This window comes from Saccopteryx leptura, chromosome 2 (assembly GCF_036850995.1).
Source record: "Saccopteryx leptura isolate mSacLep1 chromosome 2, mSacLep1_pri_phased_curated, whole genome shotgun sequence".
Classification (NCBI taxonomy): domain Eukaryota; kingdom Metazoa; phylum Chordata; class Mammalia; order Chiroptera; family Emballonuridae; genus Saccopteryx; species Saccopteryx leptura.
Window position 1 is genome coordinate 264,699,414 of NC_089504.1, and position 14,457 is coordinate 264,713,870.

Sequence of the window (14,457 nt, forward strand, 5' to 3'; positions counted from 1 at the left end):
TTCTTTGAATTCAGAACTATTCTAATTAAATTTAACACTTCACTTATTGAGTAGACATGTATAAGATGGCCATTGAGTGACATGTAGTTTTCAAGGTGCTGAAACTACCAGGGTAGATGAGATTTGGTCCCAAAGAGCTCCATTCTCAGGAAGGTAGGTCACCTGTACAGTGGGAAGAGTGCAGGTGTCTTTGGAACTGATAGACTTGACCTGGTTATTAGCTCTATTACCTATTACTGGCTCTACTAATCTTTCTCCATTTCAGTTTCCTCATTTGTTGAATGAGAGAAATAATTCCACCAAAGATTTCATTAGATATATATTAAGCAGTAGGCAAATAGTAAATGATCAATAAATAGCTACCTAAATTAAATATCTTAAATTCGTATTCTCTCTTTTTTTATTATTGAATAGAAAATGTTGTCGCCAGTGATATAAATTCAATTTGAACTGGCAAGGCCAGTGGTTGGCAAACTCATTAGTCAGCAGAGCCAAATATCAATGGTACAACGATTGAAATTTCTTCTGAGAGCCAAATTTTTTAAACTTAAACTATATAAGTAGGTACATTGTTATTAACTTAATTAGAGTACTCCTAAGCTGGCCAAAGAGCTGCACTCAAGGGGCCAAAGAGCCGCATGTGGCTCACGAGCAGCGGTTTGCCAACCATTGGGCTAGGCTAAGAGCTGAGTTTTGTTTTGTTTTTGTAAGAACACAAAAATAAATCACATAAGCAAGAAAAGAATGGAATAGCCAAACCATAGCGGGGGTAGGGATGCATCAGGCAGGAAGGGCCTGCAATGTCATCAGGGCTCTCTCCTCTCTTCTCTCTGTTCTAACTGTGTAGTTCAGTTTCCTCCCTGTGACAATGGCCAAGCCTCACCTTTCAAAGCTTTTACCTCCAGAGAAGACCCTATTCAAAAAGGGCCAAAAAAAGACCCTACCTGATAGGCTTGACTCGGGCCAACACCCACTTCTGAAGCCATCACCAAAGACCACGGATGGGGATGTTGTGAAGACGTGGAGGCTCCCTATAACCACAGGAGCACCCGCAGAAGAAATCGCTCCAAGGAGAAGGGAGGCGCTGCTCTCAGAAGGGCAGGCTGTTGGACAGACACAATGGTCAACTGTCTCAGCCCCTTGGATTGGGTCCAAAACACTTGACTCCTTTCCACCAGGAACATCTATCATATGGAGAACTAGTGTCCCTAAAGAAAACGCAAGTGCTTTTTAAGAAGAGGGGATGACTTTCGGCCCGTCAAGAAGTGGCAAATATCTACCACTTATTTGATCTCAAGTTATGATGTTCCACATTGATAAGTTGGGCCCAGGGTTTCTGCCAGTATAATTTTCCAGCTAATCCACCTTTCTAGAGCCCCTTTCTCCTATGTTCCCTACTTAATCCACCAATCCTTACCCTGCACACAGGCACTTCACCTCCTGCCTCTCCTTTGTGTGCATCTATTAATGATCTCTGACATCGAAGTAGTTATCAAACATCCCCCACAATTATCTATTTGATACTCATAGTACCACCACCAAGAGGTAGGCTAAGTATTACCATCTAATTTTATAAATGAAATAATTCCAAATCAAATCACAGAAGTAAACTAAGATCTTAGCCTACTAGATCATTTTTGTGTGGATTCATTCTGTGCTGAGACTGAGTTGCTATTTCCATTAGACTTGTAAGTTCCTCTAAAAACTAAAACATCCTTGGCTTTAAGCCATCAGCACCAAGCACAGGGCGTAAGCTGTCCATAGATGATCTCAAAGATGTCTTCCTCACCCCCAGAGCCGTCTCAAGCTGCAGGTTCAGGATGATCTGGAGGTGTCCCACACGATGCCCCATGAGCCTGTGTTCAGGGAGAATATGCTGACTGACCATCACCACGACTAACTCTACAGAGAAAGCATCCCATGGGATGTCACTCCTAGGCATTTGTAACGGTTTTATTCGGGTGTAAAGTACACGCTATAAACTATACACATGTATAGCGCACAATTCGATGGTTTAACATTTTAAACACTATCACTATATCAAGCCATCCCTACAATCAAGACAGTGATTGTGTTTCACTCCAGAAAGTTCCCCCCACCTCTCGGCAGTCCCTCCCCCTGCTTCTCTCCCATTCTTATCTCCAGGAAAGCACAGGTATGCTCTCGTCACTGTATGTCACTTCACGGTATGTAGAATTTTATACAAATGGAGTCATACAGTGTGTCCTCCTTTTCTACTGGCTTCTATCATTCAGCATAGTTATTTTGAGATTTATCCATGTTGCTATGTCTAATAGTGGTTCATTTCTTTTTACTGCTGATCAGCGTTTCATTGTATGGATGTACCACAATTTGTTCATCCATTCACCTGTTGATAAACATTTGAGCTGTTTCCAGTTTGGGGTTGCAAATGAGTCTGCTGTGAGCAGTGGACAGGTCATAGCAAGGACATATGCTTTTATGTCTCAGGAAAGTGACTAGCAGCATCATACAGTAGGTAGATTTAACTTTTTAAGAAACTGCTATATAGTTCTCCAAAGTGATAACTATACCATTTTACATTCCCACCAACAGTGCACGAGAGTTCCAGTTCATCCACATCTTTGCCAATACTTAGTATGCTTAGTCTTTTTTTGTTTTTATTTGAGAGGAGGGGAGATACAGAGACAGACTCCCACATACGCCCTGACGGAGATCCACCTGGTAACCCCCATCTGGGTCCAATGCTCTGCCCATCTGGGGTCATGCTTGGCACCAAGCTAATTTCAGCACCTAAGGCGGAGGCTTCACAGAGCCATGCTCAGCACCCTGGGCCAACATGCTCAAACCAATTCAGCCATGGCTGTGGGAAGAGAAGAGAGAGAAAGAAAAGAGAGGAGGAAGGGAGGAGAAACAGATGGTCACTTCTCCTGTGTGCCCTGACTGGGAATCAAACCCAGGACTTCCACATGTCAGGTCAATGCTCTACCACTGAGCCACCTGGACAGGGCAGTCTTTTTCATTTTGACCACCCTAAAAGGAGTGCAGTGGCATTTCAGTTGGTTTTAATTTGCATGTCCCTAATGACTAATAATGTTGAGCATCTTTTCATGTGCTTAAAAGTGCCATCTGTGATGCATTATGGAATGGTACTCTTGAAACCTATGCAATTTTATTAAACAATGTCACCTCCAATAAAGTTAGTTTTTTTAAAGTGCCATCTGTATATCTTTTTGGTGAAATGTCTGCACAAATCCTTTGCCCTTTTAAATATTTGGTTATTTTGTTACTGAGTTCTGAGAATTCTCTAGATATTCTAAGTACAAGTCTTTTATCAGATACGTGCTTTGCAAAGGTATTCTCCCATTCTGTGTGGCTCTTCTGTTGTCTTAACACAGTGTCTCCCAAAGAGCGGTTGTTAAAATTTTGGTGAAGTCCAACACATTGTTATTTCATGCGTCTTGCTTTTGATGCCAGACATTTTTGAACCTTTGGAAATTTGTGACTTAAAGCAAAGAACTCAGGAGAATAAGTAAGGGGAATAAGGGAGGGAAAGGATTTACTAAAATTAACCAGCAATTTGGCTGTGGCCTATTGTAAAGGGATTTTACAATGCTTTTTATTCTGTGAGACACACATGCAACCTATTTAAGCACTTTCCAGAAAAGATAAAAAACATTTCCAAACAGTGTTTCTGTCTAGTGTCATCACATTCAAATGGCTTTATTATTAATTTTTTGGCTCCTCTGTTTTTTTCTTGACACATATTTAGGACATTAGTTTGTATGCACAATGCTTATGTCGAAAATATGGCCCCTTTGGCATTCCTAGAAGCATTCAGCCAAGATTGACTTAAATTCTGCACTGATGACTGTAAGTGACCCTGAGATAGCCCATCTCAGTAACACGGCAGCATTGGGTGTGTGCTGGGTTGGTCTTTCGGGGTGGCAGAACAGATGCTCTGTGGCTGGGGTGCCCTTGTAGAATCAGGGAAGTTACGGTGTCAGCACACGTGTTACTGCACACAGACTAGACAGTGCAGCAAGCATTCAGGAGCCGTGTGCTGCACCTACACTGACTCCTGATGACATGACCATCTGACCATGGTCCCGCCTGGGGCGCACCCAGATGCCCTGCGGGTGCATGAGCTGTCTGGCTGTATTACAGTCAACTGCTCTGCCCTCCTCTGGAGCCAGGAGGCAAACTCGAAAGCCCAGTGCACACTCAGCAGTGTCTCCCAGCATCTAGCAGAGTGCGGCAGCTTCCTGTGCTGCGGGCGCCTGCAAATCAGCACCACCATCCAGTGCTGCCGGCAGCCTGCGTAAAGCTGCAGGGGAGGGGCTCTCCAGCCGGGGTCTCCCCACAGGGCCACCGAGGCCTGGGGTTCCCCCAAAGGGCGCAGCATGGCAGGAGCAAACAGTATCATGAGGCAACTCATAGAAGGACTGTTTCAGAGTCACCTGCCCTGTGCTTGATTGTTTGGACACGCCCAGGGGCACTGCTGATTTTTTTTTTTTTTCTGCAGACCAACATCTTCATGACATGAACCTATTTTCCTTCCTGGGGTGGAGTCCCCTTACCCACAGCCAGGGCTTACATCTCCTCTGTCCTCCTGGATTACAGGTGCCGAGGCTGAACATATCAGGGGAGATATCATGGAAAGAGGTTAGTGGAGGGGAGAAGGAATGAGACCCATATTTCTAACAGACTAAAATAGCTCCCGTGCTGTGGGGTGCTCTCGGTGGAGGCGAACAACTTCCTTTCTTTGTTTCTGCCCCCCCCAAATAATCTTGGATCCCTAAAGGCACTCCACAGGGACATGCTATTTCTGGTCAATTTCCTCCTCATCTCTGAGGCTTCCCTCAAAATATTTAAGTGAATTTGGGGACCCAGTTTTTGGGAAGAAATAATTTTCCAAGCCCTGAGAGACTCTGTGCCAAGAAACCACAAGACATGAATTTCCAAATAGTTTCAGGGAGAGTGCAGCTGACGGGTCTAAGAGACGCCCTGGGTGAAGGAAGGTAAGGCTCTGCGGACACAGGGGACGCAGGAAAGATGCCCAGCTGGGAGGCTCTGTAACGTGTTGTTTCAGCTCAACTGCTCCCTCAGTCTCAGTGGCGGTGCAATGTTACAAAAGGAGACAGACTAGAGAAAGGAGTGGTGAGTTTGGGCTGAAAGGCAAAGGGACTGTCCAGGGAAAGGGAGAGCCAGCACGTGTCAGCCGGTCCTGAGCTACTTACTACCTCGCAGAACAGACCGAGAGCCTGGCCCTCACTGATAGGAAAGCCTTTGTCATTCTTCTCCGCCTGCCTGGGAGATCCCTGAGCTCCCTGAACCAGGCCGCCCCTGGTGGAATGGGAACAGCTCCAGCCACAGCAGAGTCCCAGGCGACCAGGAGGCACAGCAACCCTGACAGTCCCATCTGACTGTGCCCCTAACCTGGCACATCGGTGTCTGCTCCTGAACACCCAAGACTTCCGGCAGATCCGAGCACCCCGAACCTAAGACAAAGAATGCTGACCACTTCCACCTTGCACATGAAGGTCAAGAATAGGTTACTGCCTGAGACCAGGCGGTGGCGCAGTGGATAGAGCATCAAACTGGGATGCGGAAGACCCAGGTTTGAGACCCAGAGGTCACCAGCTTGAGCGCAGGCTCATCTGGTTTGAGGAAAAAAAAAAAGCTCACCAGCTTGGACCCAAGGTCGCTGGCTCGAGCAAGGGGTTACTCGGTCTGCTGAAGGCCTGCGGTCAAGGCACATATGAGAAAGCAATCAATGAACAACTAAGGTGTCGCAACGAAAAACTAATGATTGATGCTTCTCATCTCTCTCCATTCCTGTTTGTCTGTCCCTATCTATTCCTCTCTCTGACTCTCTCTCTATCTCTATTAAAAAAAAAAAGAATAGGTTACTCCTTACAGAAACAAATGAGTTACTTCTTGTGGGGAGTTTTTTTGTTTTGTTTTTTTCTGAAGCTGGAAACGGAGGCAGTCAGACAGACTCCCACATGTGCCCGACCGGGATCCACCCAGCACGCCCACCAGGGGGCGATGCTCTGCCCATCCGGGGCATCGCTCTGTTGCGACCAGAGCCACTCTAGCGCCTGGGGCCAAGGCCAAGGAGCCATCCCCAGCGCCCAGGCCATCTTTTTGCTCCAATGGAGCCTCGGCTGCGGGAGGGGAAGAGAGAGACAGAGAGGAAGGAGGGGGGGTTGGAGAAGCAGATGGGCGCCCTGGCCAGGAATTGAACCCGGGACTCCTGCACGCCAGGCCGACGCTCTACCACTGAGCCAACCGGCCAGGGCCCTTGTGGGGAGTTTTTTAGTGGTTAATGAGAGCTAGTACTTACTGAGTGTTTACTAAGTACAAGTATTGTTCTTAATCATACATATATATATATGATAATATATATATATGAGATATATATATATAAAATCATATATACATATTCAATATATGCAGGGAGCTAAATATATTCCCCATTTAACAGATGAGGGCAATGAGACAAGACAAGACATGTCCGTGATCTGGCATGAACCCTGGTGAGCCACCATTTGAGACCCCAAAGGAGATTTGTTAATTTAGGAGAAGCTCTAGAAATCAAGATGGGAAACCTCTCAGCTCAGCATTTGAATCAGAGCTATGCACCAGAATTGACAAAGAACCTCATTTTCCAAATCTTATGTGAGAAACTCCCACAACTGCAGGTACCAAGTAGCTAAAGGTGGCACTTACACATTTCCTGTGTCTCGGTTGCTAAGATATTCTATCTGATCAGCACTTAAGCCACCCTCACCTGCCCTGGACCCTCAAGAGAACCTGAGAAGACTCCTGGTCATGTAACACCCCCCTCCTGCTACATAACGCCCCCCCCCCACCATGTGGATGTCAGTCCTTTGGGACAGTGTCCTCCTCCTTTATACCTTCAAAGTTTCCCTTAATGGTCACTGAAATTAGCAAAGAGCAATTTGCTCCAGATTGCCACAAATCGCCTCCAGGAGGAGGGCTTCGCTCTGGTTGGTGTTTTGCACGGGTCGGAAATCCTGTCCGGGGCACACCGCCTTGAGTATCAACAGATGGCTCCTTGAGCCATGGGACTGTACCACTGACCCACTCACTCTGACCCAGATGGAAACAACTGAGGTTTGTGCCAGCGAGGGCAGGCTTCGGCGGCTAACATTCCCGGATCAGATTCTGCCTGGTGGGATCCTTCCCAGGGTTTGAAACTTCTGTACACCCAAGGTTTTCTCTCCACCCCTCCCCCCTCCTCCAGAGACAAGGATGTCAGTTCCTTCCCAGTTGCCCTTGGCTTGATGCCTAGTTTTCTTCTTTCTCCAAACCCAGGAAGGTGCTTTAAAATGCAGGCTTTATGATTATTCAGGTACATCAAGGCTGACAGACCAGGAAGTGTTTGCCACTGGAGAGACAGTTCGCCATAGTCATTGCTCCCAGGAGGAGGGGGCAAGCCTTGCCACGGGAGTGGGGGGCCGCGCGAGGAAGCACCAGGGTCAGTCAGGAGACACAGGGGTCAGGGAACACGTGAGCAAGAGGATTTCCACAGGGAACACACTGGTGAGGCAGGGAAAGCAGGCTTAGTATTGGCAAGTTTGAGTCCTTTTGGCAGGCTCTGGGGCATGGTCCGTCCCCGTCCCCGGATGCTGGGTACCTGACCCGGGGGTGATTTGGGCAGGGGAATGTCAGCCCTGTGAGAGCAGACAGAGGGGTTGGAGGTAGGGGATGACTGGTTGATTTGCATATGAAAGCCGTGCTTGTAATCTGGCCCTTAACAGGCTCTAGGAATTGGCTAACTCTGGGAGGGATAGTCCCCCCAGAGTAGGCAAGGCCCCAAAATGTCAAAGCAGGAGCGACAGAAACTAGAAAATGTGGTTATTATAAGAAGGGAGCCTCTGGAGTCGTCTGTGCCACCTCTGTCTGTCCAGAGTCCTGCCTTCAGTGGCTTTCAAAGACTGAGGTGTCTCATTCTGGAAACACTCCATTTTTTCTCATTTGCACCTAAAATTTAAAATATCCAAATTTGGCAGTGGGTTTGGAACTCACATATCTTCATATGCGAGGCTGGTTTCCCTGGATCAAACATGACTTCCTCTTTCCAAGGAGGATTTTTAAGTCTCTCCAAACTACTAAAAATGGGGTGAAGAATCCCTAGGTCATGCACGAACAGCCAGTTGGTTCAACCAGTTGTGGGTCAATGCTGAGAAAGCAATCAATCCCCTCAGCAGCCAGGCCACGCCCGTTGCCCTAACAGTTACAGGGATGAGGCCCGGGCCGGGTGGGCTCCATCCCAGCGGTCCTCGGCCCCAGCTGCAAAGTCGAGTCCCCAGGGGAGCTTGAAAAACACACCAGAATTTGGGCCTTGCTGCAGATCGATTAAATCAGAACCTTTGAAGGTGTGCCCTGAGTAGCAATATTGTTCAAAAGTTCTCTGCGAGTCTATTGTTCAGCCAGCATTGAAAAACACAGACCGCCTGACCTGTGGTGGTGCAGTGGATAAAGCGTCGACCTGGAAATGCTGAGGTCGCTGGTTCAAAACCCTGGGCTTGCCTGGTCAAGGCACATATGGGAGTTGATGCTTCCAGCTCCTCCCCTGTCTCTCTCTCCTCTCTCTGTCTCTCTCTCTCTCTCCTCTCTAAAATGAATGAGTAAAATAAAATAAAAAACCTAAAAAAAATAAAAAAAGAAAAAGAAAAACACAGACCTATAACTAACTGAACTACAAAACATCCTAAGCATCTTGAATTATGAAACATGGGTGACTGGAACGGCTGGTTAATACCCAAGGGGTGAGGTACCATTGAGCTGGGGTAATGTGGAACTATCCTGGTTTCAGGACAGAGTTCCTGCCCTACACGAGCTTGGTCTGAGACACTCGGGGTCAGCTGCCTCCTGTCTCCCACGACTCTAACACTGCCTTTCCCATTTGCTGCTTTGCTGGACTCACCACACTAGACTGAAGGAGTATCCTACCATTCCCGTCACCCTGTTAAAACTAAAGGTTGCTGGAAGCTCTGGTAGGTGCCAAGAGGTACGGTTTCACTCCAGTTGCCATTCTGGTGGGAAACTGGAGACCCAACCCCAGCCATGAGCCATTGCCTCCGCCCCAACAGAATCTGCCTGTGATGCCAGGACGGAACTAGGTGTCTGACTTTGGACCAGGACACCTGGTCTTGGTGAGCCTTCCAGATCACTGGCTGAGCTCCCTGCTCTCGTTTACCCAGAGAAGCAGCCGCAGAGCTGTTCACCCCAATCAGCTGAGTCCTGCTGCCGCGCGTGTTTCCATAGGTACCAGGAAGAGAAGACAATGTTCCTCAAGAATCCTCAAGGTTCCCATAAAGTCCTGGGGAGAGGGATGCTCTCTAGCGAACCGATGCATTCCCTGGTAGAGGCACGACTCAGGGAACCCTTGCAGTGGGGATGTCTTCCTTATTGAGCAGAGCCGCATCCTAAGGTGTGCTCCAAACTGAGGTCCTTTCTCCCCTTCAGAGGATGAGTGGTCAGGTGGCCCTCTAAGCCCTGCTGGGGCCGGGAGGTGGCAGACTTCTTGCAGGATGATACTGGAGGATGTTGCATTGTAAACCATTCTCCCCTGTATGACCCTCAAGGCCAGGCCCAGGCTGGCGCTGGGACAGGCATACGAGAAGGCAACATCGTAACCATGCTGACCACTGGAGTGCCTGTCTGCTCCCTGAATCTGGGATGCTCTACATCCCAGGGGTCCCCAAACTACAGCCCGTGGCCCCCTGAGGCCATTTATCCGGCTCCCGCCACACTTTCGGAAGAGGCACCTCTTTCACTGGTGGTCAGTAGGAGGAGCACGTTAACAATCTCATTAGCCAAAAGCAGGCCCATAGTTCCCATTGACATACTGGTCCAGGCATCCCCAAACTATGGCCCACAGGATGCATGCAGCTCCCTGAGGCCATTTATCCGGCCCCCGCCGCACTTCCGGAAGGGGCACCTCTTTCACTGGTGGTCAGTAGGAGAAGCACATTAATAATCTCATTAGCCAAAAGCAGGCCCATAGTTCCCATTGAAATACCAGGCATCCCCAAACTATGGCCCACGGGATGCATGCGGCCCCCTGAGGCCATTTATCCGGCCCCCGCCGCACTTCCAGAAGGGGCACCTCTTTCGTTGGTGGTCAGTGAGAGGAGCACTGTATGTGGCGGCCCTCCAACGGCCTGAGGGACAGTGAACTGGCCCCCTGTGTAAAAAGTTTGGGGACCCCAGTACTGGTCAGTTTGTTGATTTAAATTTACTTGTTCTTTATTTTAAATATTGTATTTGTTCCTGTTTTGTTTTTTTTTACTTTAAAATAAGATATGTGCAGTGTGCATAGGGATTTGTTCATAGTTTTTTTAATAGTCCGGCCCTCCAACAGTCTGAGGGACAGTGAACTGGCTGGCCCCTGTGTAAAAAGTTTGGGGACCCCTGCTCTACATAGTAGTCAAAACTTAGTCAGCTCGCAGGGATCTCAGATCTGAGTGCTCAGCTGAGCAACCAGGGAAGCAAATGATCTCAACTGAATAAATTTAACCTAGGCCTAGGAGCCAGAAATTGACTATGTTTAAGAAACACCCTCAGGAAGTAGCGTGATGGATTAGAATCTGCAGACCTCTGTCCTCTGTCTCCGTAGCACCCATGGGCTGGGGCCCTTAAAGCACTTTGAAGTGGGGGAGTTACTTCTCTAGGCAGCACCAGAGCCAGCTGGGCACACTTCCTGTGGGGAGCAGAGGGGGTCCCTGGGACTGAGGACTGGCTCCCCTCTAATGGAGGAACTCTGCCCCACCCCCCAGTGCTTTCCCGGAGTCTCACAAAGCGCTTCCAGGGGCACTGTTCCATCTGACCTCCAAACCTCAGGGGGCCAGGTAAGGCTGGGGACTAGTTTCCTCCGGCTCAGGCTTCGCCACAATGCATTACCACAAAGTGGGTGTCTTAAAGCAACAGAAATGTATTCTCTCAACAGCCTGGAGGCCAGAAGTCTGAAATCAAGCTGTTGGCAGGGTTGCTTCCTTCAGAGACTCAGAGGGTAAATCTGTTCCAGATTCTCCTAAAGCAGGGGCCCGATTGGAGTTGGGGTTTTGTTCTCAACTACAAGAAACCACCGGTGAGCTTCAAGGAAGTGAAGTGTGTATGTAAATAGAGTCGCACTTTTAGGGTCCAGCAACAAGCGGAAAACCTATGTGTGGAGGTTTGGAGACAAGGAGACCGTTCAGAGGCTTTGCCACTGTCCGATTGTCAGTGCTGAGAGCCTGAGGGGCCAGGTGGCACTGGGGCCGGAGAGGAGGCATGGGCTAGAAAACCTTATGTCGGGGGCCTGTGCCCCCGCCCCCATGTGCTCCCAGCACCCCTGGTGTGACATATTGCCCACGTACACATTATACCACACTTCTGGTTTACAAGCCGGCTCCTGTTGTTAATCTTGGGTTTCTTGAGACTGTGCCTTATTCATCTTTATTTCCCAGAACCTAACAGAGATGTCCAATAAGTACATATTGATCCAATTTTTAATGAGGCAGAACCAACAAGAATTGGTGATCAATTAGACGCAGGGAGTGAGGAGGAAAGGGGGAGGCTGGGATGACTCCCGAGGTCTTGCTCGTGTGGCTGCGGAGATGGTGCTATTACTGACACGGGGAAGGCCGGGAAGCTGTGGCTGGGCTGCCTGTGCCTCTCGTTAGTTCTTTGAGTGAAGATGTCTCATCAGACCAGCTTGGTGCTGGGTGTCATAAATATTTTATAAATTTTGTTAGGTTGAATTGCCTGATGAAGGACAGCCCGCCATATAATGGGTAAATGCCACTGGAGTGGATTTCAGGAGCAGTGGGCTCTACCACTGGTCCTATTCTGCCACTCCCTAACTCTCCGATCTCAGAGAAGAGGTCCAGACTCTTTGCCTGGACAACCATGCATGCAAGCCCAAATGCTTCAAATGCCACCGCCTCCTGGAAGCCTTCCCTGACTTCACAGTTTGATATAATCTCCACTTTTTTTTAATGATCATAGCCTTCCTGACTCTCAACCCCACACTCATGCTACTTCCATTACTCTCCATTTCTTATTATATTGTAGGATGTGCATGACCTGACTACTTTCATAGATGAAAACTACCAAGAGCAGGATTTGATGGCCAATTAATTTATCAGCAGTATGGCACATAATACTATTTTTCATAAGTTTGCTGCATAAATGGATGAAACTCATTAAAAGGTGGAAATGTGGATCTTGAAGGCTCCTCCCAGTTTTCACATTTATTTGACAGTCATTGCCTGGTCTGGAGCACGAGCCTGGTGGCAGGGGAAGTGGAAGGGGGCAGATTTCTGGTGGCAGGGTCAGGACTCAGCCCTTGTTGCAAGCCAGGGCATCAACACAAATCTCAGCCACTTCCCTGATGCCCCACCACCCCCCACTCCAGTTTAGAGAATATTCTAGCCCACTGAGTGTGGGAAAGAAAGCGAGAAGACATTCAGGATGGGCAGGTTGCTGGTTCCCTTAAAAGCCTTGGAAATTTTCCCTTTGGTTGCGCCCCTTCTAGTCAAGGGAGAATGCTTCCACTTCATAGCCTTCCAGCCTCTAGTTTGGCGTGGTTGTTTATTTCAGTGTCCAATTACCCTAACGGACTCTGACAAGGATCCCCTCCGAGGGTTAGGGTCGCATACCACCCCCTGCCCACACCAGCTCCCTGTCAGAGTCCTGGCTGGAGCCTTGTGGGTCCGTGAAAGGCGCCCGCTAGCGCTGCTTCTGGATCAGTGCTTGTGGGGGCGGCGGCAGTGCCCAAGGCTCCCCCTTGCTGTGAGGGCTCCCATTTGTAAAGGACTAAAATACTCAGGGCTGCGGTGACTCACTCCTGCCTGATATTTGCCTAATTAATTCTGGCTTTTAAATCCCAGCTCTCCCTTGTGTGAAGGGGCCAGCTGGGAGCTGGGGAGAGGAGGATTCACCAGGAGCTCGAGGTGAAAGCCGGGGAGGGTCCCCCAGAAGAGGGGTGGGCAGCTGAAGCCTGGCCAGCTCTCCAGGGAGCTGCTGGGGTGGCCTGAGCTTGCAGACAAGCAGAGGGGCCTGGGGGAGATGCCAGAGGCCGGGGACCGCCCTCCCGCTATTGTTTGCACATGACTTCTCCTCCCGGGAGCTCCGCATTGCCAGGGGAAGTTGAGGTCCTGGCTTGTCCGCATTGGGGGTGGGAGACAAGTGAGTAGGCTCTCCCACTCGTGGCCGGGCTATTTGGGGGTGTCTTGATGGGGGTAGAGATGTATCAGGATGCTATCCAGGGAGTTTAAGCCTCAGGAAGGAGCGATTGTTAAACTTTTGTATACATTAAAATCATCTAGGAAGCCCGTGAAAATGCAAATCCTTAGGCTCCGCCCCTCAGAGACTCTTTGCGGGTGTTAATAAGCTCAGAGGTTATTGTGGGGCAAATAGTCCTTACACCAGTTAAGACACTCTGAGAGGGAGCAGTGGACTAAGTGGCCACCCCGTGACAAGAGGTTTCCCTTCCAGAAGCACCCAGGGCCTCCTCCGATGGTCCTATTTTTCTTTTTCTGTCTCTAAACCCATGGACAGAGCCCCAACACCAGAACTACCCCCTTTCCTTCCCCCTGGACTGTGTCTGGGACACAATGCTGTTGGATCAACACACGTCCTTTAAGGACCAGTCAAGGTGTGGCCCTGTCACCTCTCTAACCTTTTTCCAGAACAAGGTTTACATCCTTTGCCACTTTCCCCAACTCTGGACCCCCACCCACCCCACCCTTTGCTTGCAATTTACAGCGTATTACAAGTCTTTACATTGGAAACACATTTTCTCCCAAACCTACTTAGAGTCATGCCTGTGTAAGCCTCTACCCTTCCGTCTAGTCTCAGGGAGGAGGTCTGCCACTCTCCTTCATCAGGGTCTTAACTCCTCCCCTTCTCTCTCTCAGTTTCTCATGGGCTCTTCCCCTTTAATACATCTACATGCCCAAGTCTCTCCTCCTTAAGAATTCTCCCTCACTCCTATGCCCTCTGTCACACTCCAGTCCTTTCCTTTCCTACCCTACCTTTATCTCCACTTTTCACCTCCTCTATTATACTCCACCCTCCCCACCACCACTGTCCTTCTGAAATTGCTCCCATCAAGATAGAAAATTAACCTTCCATTGCCAAATGCAATTGACACACTTCTCTCCCTATCTCACTCGACCTCTGGGCAGCTCTTGAACCTATTTGGGCCTCCCTCCTTGACCCCGTCTTCTTCCCTGGCCACACTGCCTCCTGGGGTTCCTCTCATTTCTCTGACTGCTGCCTCTTTTTAATTCCCGGAGTCCTTTCTTTCCCTGGGTTCCCTTCTCATTCCACATCCTCTCATGGCTTCAACCACAGTCCATCACCTGTTGTCTTCCAAATCTATATACCCTGAGCCAGACCTGCTCCACGAGCCCTGAAACAGTCAGTGGCTTACCGGATAGCTCCACTCAGATGCCT